Below are 7,864 nucleotides of genomic sequence, written 5' to 3' on the forward strand. Positions count from 1 at the left end.
CTCTCTCTCTCTCTCTCTCTCTCTCTCTCTCTCTCTCTCTCTCTCTCTCTCTCTCTCTCTCTCTCTCTCTCTCTCTCTCTCTCTCTCTCTCTCTCTCTCTCTCTCTCTCTCTCTCTCACTCAAACAATTTGAACACCTTTGTCTCGTCGAACTCTCTCTCTTGTCTCATCGATATGTCAATTTCTTACTAAAATCGATCTCGTTCTAACTCCTCTTATATGCTCTCTTGAGATTGAACACATTGAAGACAAAAGTTGCAAAGTCTATATTTAACATAAGACACAACTACTATTTTCATGAGAAATGTCTACCATTTGGATGAGCAAAATCACAAAAAAATAGACTTTCTAGAAATCAAAATTGTTCTTGACATTGAATCAATAATTGAAATTGAAAGTTACAAAGTTTACATTTAATATAAGACACAACTACTATTTTCATGAGAAATGTCTACCATTTAGATAAACAAAATCACAAAAAAGTAGACTTCCTGGAAATCAAAATTGTTCTTGAGATTGAATCAATAATTGAAAGTGAAAGTTACAAAGTTTATATTTAATATAAGACACAACTACTATTTTCATGAGAAATGTCTACCATTTAGATAAGCAAAATCACAAAAAAGTAGATTTTCTGAAAATCAAAATTGTTCTTGAGATTGAATCAATAATGGAAGGTGAAAGTTACAAAATCTACATTTAACATAAGACACAACTACTATTTTCATGAGAAATATCTACCATTTAGATGAGAAAAATCACATAAATATAGACTTTCTGGAAATAAAAATGGTTCTTAAGATTGAATCAATTATTGAAGGGGAAAATTGCAAAGTCTACATTTAACATAACACACAACTACTCTTTTCAAGAGAAATGTCTACCATTTAGATGAGCAAAATCACAAAAAATTAAACTTTCTGGAAATCAAAAATGTTCTTGAGATTGAATCAATAATTGAAAGTGAAAGTTACAAAGTTTACATTTAACATAAGACACAACTAATATTTTCATGAGAAATGTCTACCATTTAGATAAGCAAAATCACAAAAAACTAGACTTTCTGGAAATCAAAATGGTTCTTGATATTGAACCCATTAAAGGCAAAAGTTGTAAAGTCTATATTTAACATAAAACACAACTACTATTTTCATAAGAAATATTTACCATTTAGATGAGAAAAATCACATAAATGTAGAATTTTTGGAAATAAAAATGATTCTTAAGATTGAACCAACCAAATGTAAAATTTGCAAGTCTACATTTAACATAAGACACAATTACTATTTTCATGAGAAATGTCTACCTTTCAGATGAGCAAAATCACAAAAGAGTAGACTTTCTGGAAATCAAAATTGTTCTTGAGATTGAATCAATAAATGAAGGTGAAAATTACAAAGTTTACATTTAACGTAAGACACAACTACTATTTTCATGAGAAATGTCTACCATTTCGATAAGCAAAATCACAAAAAAGTAGACTTTCTGGAAATCAAAATGGTTCTTGATATTGAACCCATTAAAGGCAAAAGTTGCAAAGTCTACATTTAACGTAAAACATAACTACTATTTTCATGAGAAATATCTACCATTTAGATGAGAAAAATCACATAAATGTAGACTTTCTGGAAATAAAAATGATTCTTAAGATTGAACCAACCAAATGTAAAATTTGCAAGTCTACATTTAACATAAGACACAATTACTATTTTATGAGAAATGTCTACCTTTTAGATGAGCAAAATCACAAAAGAGTAGACTTTCTGGAAATCAAAATTGTTCTTGAGATTGAATCAATAAATGAAGATGAAAGTTGCAAAGTTTACATTTAACATAAGACACAACTACTATGTTCATGAGAAATGTCTACCATTTAGATAAGCAAAATCACAAAAAGTAGACTTTCTGGAGTAATCAAAATGGTTCTTGAGATTGAATCAATAATTGAAGGTGAAAGTTGCAAAGTCTACATTTAACATAAAACACAACTACTTTTTTCATGAGAAATGTCTACCATTTGGATGAGCAAAATCATATAAAAGTAGACTTTTTAGAAATTCATTCTTGAGATTGTTCTTGAAAGTTGGATCAAGTACTCTAAGATGCAAAGTCTACTATTAACATGAGTTAAGTCTACTATCAGCATGAGCTAACTGACAAGCAAAAGTAGACTTTCCGAAAGTTACTATTTATGGAAATCAACTATAAAAGGAAGAGTAAGTTTCCATTTCGGGGGGATAGTTATGCTCTAATAACGAAAGTTACTATTTATGGAAATCAACTATAAAAGGAATGGTAAGTTTCTATTTTGGGGGGATAGTTACAGGGCTGCTCACCTGCGGACTTCATTTTAAGGGATCGACAGAAAGGGACGACTCACTAACATCCGTTAGATATTAAATGAATCAATCCTACGGTTCTGATGAAAAAATGATCTCACCCCAACTCTGATCCCAACTCCAGCATATTTGTTCTTCTTCTTGTGTTCATCTTCTTCTTCTCTCAGATCTCTTCAAACCCAATTCTGTTCATCTTCTTCTCATCTCATACATATTGTTAGTCTCAAACCATGCTATCTGCTCTGAAACCAGATTTTTCATTTTCATGGAATTGCTCTACCCTTGATTTGTTTTCTCCACTTTCCTACTCGATTTCAGTGGAGTAAGAAAGCATACCTTCGATTTGTTGGGTTCTTCTTTCTCTTATACTGCGGAATGATATTCCTAAAGATCCAGCAATTTAGTTTTTCTATTCTTGTTGGATTTTCTTTGAGTTCAAATTACATCAGTCCTATGAATGATGAAAATAGAAACGGGTATAAGATCTCTCAAGGTCCAGAATCTGGTGATGGAGGGTGAAGAATAAGGGAGGATCCGACGGTGCAATTTGGAGCGTCGCCGTCGATCGGAGACAAGAAGGACTTGAAGGTGATGCGATCTACGAGAGTGCCACCGGCGACGGACCAATTCGTAGCGGAGCTCCATGAAGAGACGTCGTCGTTTTGTGTTTCCATGGTGGTGAAATATATGAGGCTATTAGGAATTACATATAAGATGGTGAGATGAGAGTAGAAGAAGAAGAATGAGATCTTTAATCAAAAACAAAGAAAGAAAAAAAGAACAGATCTGGGTGGAATGGTGAGATGGAGATGAACATATGAGCAGCTAGAGAGGTGAAAGGAGAAGAGAACAAATCCGCTGGAGTAAGGATAAGAATTGGGGGTAAAATCATTTTTTCATCAGAACCGTAGGATTGATCCATTTAATATCTAACGGGTGTTAGTGAGTCGTCCTTTTCTGTCCCTTAAAATGAAGTCCGCAGGTGAGCAGCCCTGGGGATAGTTATGCTTTAAAAACGAAAGTTACTATTTATGGAAATCTACTATAAAAGGAATGGTAAGTTTCAATTTCGGAGGGATTTCTTTTCTGAAAATTCAACACTAATTGCCACATGTCGCGACCTCATTCGTCCTAAGTCACTAATTTGTTCATGTCATTAAAATTTTACTTTTTTCCACCATTTCAAAACTTTAAAAATGCATAGAAAATAGCTCCATTGTTGGAAAATTCACCGAAAAATGTCACGGACCACTGGCGAGACCCACTTCACAACTGAGTTTGAATTTTAGTCATCGAAATCACAACATACCTACTAATGTGGTATAACTTGTTTGGTAGGTTATATGCTAGTGTACAACTTTGTGAACCAACTATATAGAGGAAGCAAAATTTTCAAAAATCTCGTGAAATAGGATGTGATCGGTATAGTAAAATACGGCTACGGTAGAAAAATCACTTTAATTCGCTAATGTTTGGGCCCCGATCGAAGCGGTCAACCCTATTTACGTTTATGATTCACTAAGGAGAGCCCTATCCTCGGGTGGTAAACGTCCCCAAAGTTTTACATGGGTGGTTATGTCTCATATGTGTGAGACTTTATTTTGTTGAATAATCCACCAAACTAGGTCACGAAGAGGTAGGTAAGATAGTTTTCGTGTGATAAGTGAAGATGAATTACGGTTGACCGCTTTGATCGAGCCCTGAACATTGTTGAATCCAGTTGACTTTTATACCATTGCCATATTTCACTATAATGATCACATCAGATGGTCAATTTTCATTTTGTGAATTTTAGTCATCGGAATCATAACGTGCCTACTAAAGTAGTATAACTTGTTTGGTAGGTTATATGTTAAGCATAACTTTGTGAACCAACTATATAGAGGAAGCAAAATTTTCAAAAATCTCGTGAAATATGATGTGATTGGTATAGTAAAATACAGCTCTGGTAGGAAAATCACTTTAATTCGCCAATGTTTGGACCCCGATCGAAGCGGTCAACCTTATTTACGCTTATGCTTCACTAAGGAGAGCCCTATCCTCGGGTGGTAAACGTCCCCAAAGTTTTACATGGATGGTTATGTCTCATCTCTGTGAGACTTTATTGTGTTGAAGAATCCACCAAACTAGGTCACGAAGAGGTATGTAAGATAGTTTTCGTGTGATAAATGAAGATGAATTAGGGTTGACCGCTTTGATCGAGCCCCGAACATTGTTGAATCCAGTTGAATTTTATACCATAGCCATGTTTCCCTATAATATCACATCAGACGGTCAATTTTCATTTTGTGAATTTTCATTCATTCAATCTCAAGAACAATTTTGATTTCTAGAATGTCTACTTTTTTATGATTTTACTCATCTAAATGGTAGACATTTCTCATGAAAATAGTAGTTGTGTCTTATGTTAAATGTAGACTTTGCAACTTTTGCTTTTAATGGGTTCAATATCAAGAACCATTTTGATTTCCAGAAAGCTAGCCTACTTTTTTGTGAATTTGCTTATCAAAATGTTGGACATTTCTCATGAAAATAGTAGTTGTGTCTTATGTTAAATGTAAACTTTGCAGCTTTCCCCTTCAATTATTGATTCAATCTCAAGAATAATTTTGATTTTCAGAAAGTCTACTATTTTGTGATTTTGCTCATCTAAATGGTAGATATTTCTCATGAAAATGATAGTTGTGTCTTATGTTAAATATAGACTTTTCAACTTTCACCTTCCATTATTGATTCAATCTCAAAAACAATTTTGATTTCCAGAAAGTCTACTTTTTTGTGATTTTACTCATCCAAATGATAGACATTTCTCATGAAAATAGTAATTGTGTCTTATGTTAAATGTAGATTTTGCAACTTTCATCTTCAATTATTGATTCAATCTCAAGAACAATTTTGATTATCAGAAAGTCTACTTTTTTGTGATTTTGCTCATCTTAATAGTCAACTTTTCTCATGAAAATAGTAGTTTTTTATGTTAAATGTAAACTTTGCAACTTTCACCTTCAATTATTGATTCAATCTCAAGAACAATTTTGATTTCCAGAAAGTCTATTTTTTTGTTATTTTGCTCATCCAAATGGTAGACATTTCTCATGAAAATAGTAGTTGTGTCTTATGTTAAATGTAAACTGTGCAACTTTCATATTCAATTATTGATTCAATCTCAAGAATAATTTTAATTTTCAGAAAGTCTACTTTTTTATGATTTTGTTCATCTAAATGGTAGAATTTCTCATGAAAATAGTAATTGTGTCTTATGTTAAATGTAGACTTTGCAACTTTTTCCTTTAATGGGTTCAATATCAAGAACCATTTTCATTTCCAGAAATTCTAATTTTTTGTGATTTTGCTTATCTAAATGGTAGACATTTCTAATAAAATTGGTAGATGTGTCTTATGTTAAATATAGACTTTGCAACTTTCGCCTTTAATGGGTTCAATATCAAAAACCATTTTGATTTCCAGATAGTTTACATTTTTGTGGTTTTGCTCATCTAAATGGTTGACATTTCTAATGAAAATAGTATATGTGTCTTATGTTAAATGTAGACTTAGCATCTTCTACCTTGGGTTGATTCAATCTCAAGAACAATTTTGAATTCCAGAAAGTCTCACTACCAGAAGAAAGGCTTTAGCCGACGAAAATAAAAAAACCAGGCCGACGAATTTTTTTTCGTCGGCTAATTTAAAATTTTCGTCGGCTATTGTCAACTTTAGCCGACGAAATTAATATTTCGTCGGCTGAATAATTTTTTTCGTCGACTATAGTCTGTGAACTTTAGCCGACGAAATTTTTAAAAGTTTAGCCGACGAACTTTTTAAACTTTAGCCGACGAAATTTTTAAAAGTTTAGCCGACGAAAAAATATAATTTCGTCGGCTAAAGTGTCTTATATTTGCAGATCTAGACAACAACTCATCTGAGAAAAAAAAACTATACGTAGAACCTTCAAACGCAAAAAAGTCGTGAAATAAGATATGACCAGAATGGTGAAATACGTCTACGGTTGAAAAATCACAGTATTCCGGTAAAGTCTCGATGCCGATAGTTGACTTACCCTTATTATTCACTATGTTGCAGATTTGGCGTTTGGTGTCTGATTGACTATTGTGATACTTTTCCGGAAGCGTAACGGCGCTACGAGTCAAACTTATTGCTAATGCCATGATGTATAGGCTTTTTTGGCCATCCGAGTCCGTTTAGGGCTTCAAAATGCAGTTTTCTTATTTTTGATTTAGAGTTTACCGTTTTGATCGAGCCCTTAACTTTGTCGAATCCAGTTGAATTTTTTATCATAGACATCTTTCATCATAATGATCATATCTGACAGTCGAATTTTGGTTTGTGAATTTTTAATCATCAGAATCACAACGTGTCTACTATTTACCGTTATTCGGGTTTATGGGGAGTCCTATCGTCGGAAAGTAAATGTCTCAAAATTTTTATATGGGCAGTTGCGTCTCATCTACGTGAGAGTTTTTTGTGTGGAAGGTTTGACCAAACTACGTAATATAGAGGGAGATATGAGCGTTTTCGTGTGATAAGTGACGATGGATTATGGTTGACTGTTTCGATCGAGCCCTTAATGTTGTCGGATCCAGTTGAATTTTTTACCATAGACATATTTCGTCAAAATGATCATATCTGACGGTCAAATTTTGGTTTGTGAATTTTAGTCATCAGAATCACAACGTGTCTACTAATGTTGTATAACTTGTTTAGTAGGTTATACAACTTTGTGAACCAACTCTACATAGGAAGCAAAATTATTAAAAATCTCGTGAAATAAGATGTGTTCAGAATGGTGAAATACGGCTATGGTTCAAAAATCACGTAAATCGGGTAAAGTCTCGGTGCCGATAGTAGCGGTCAACCCTATTTACCGTTATTATTCCCTATGGGGAGCCCTATCGTTGGAAGGTAAATGTCTCAAAATTTTTTATATAGGTGGTTGCGTCTCATCTACGTGAGAGTTTTTCGTGTGGAAGATTTGACCAAACTACGTAATATAGGGGGAGATATGAGTGTTTTCGTGAATTTATAGACTTTAGCCGACGAAAATATATGAAAAGTCGTCGGCTAAGGTCAAAAAATTTCAAAATTTTTTAGGCGGTAAACCAAAGTTGGAAGAAAATTTTCAAAGGACTTTAACCGACGAAAATATATGAAAAGTCGTCGGCTAAAGTCGAAAAATTTTCAAAATTTTCAACCAAAATTTTTTGGCGGTCAACCAAAATTTTCAAAAGAGTTTAACCGACGAAAATAAAGAATTTCGTCGGCTAAAGTTCTTTATATAGGCGAAGATGGATGGTAAGAAGTCTATTATCTGTCAGATTTTCTTCTCGGCCTAGCTCCGCCGTCAAGCCACCGGAGACCGTCACACTTGTCCCAAAAGCTTCGCCGTCGTCTCTACTTCATTGCTGGATAGGTGGTGCATCGAGTGGCGCCGCCGTGAGGGATAAATCGAGCTCCAAAACTCCGCCGGTTCGGATTCGGTGTCGATCAAATTTCTCCTTCCTTAGG

Source organism: Fragaria vesca, linkage group LG7 (assembly GCF_000184155.1).
Source record: "Fragaria vesca subsp. vesca linkage group LG7, FraVesHawaii_1.0, whole genome shotgun sequence".
Lineage (NCBI taxonomy): Eukaryota > Viridiplantae > Streptophyta > Magnoliopsida > Rosales > Rosaceae > Fragaria > Fragaria vesca.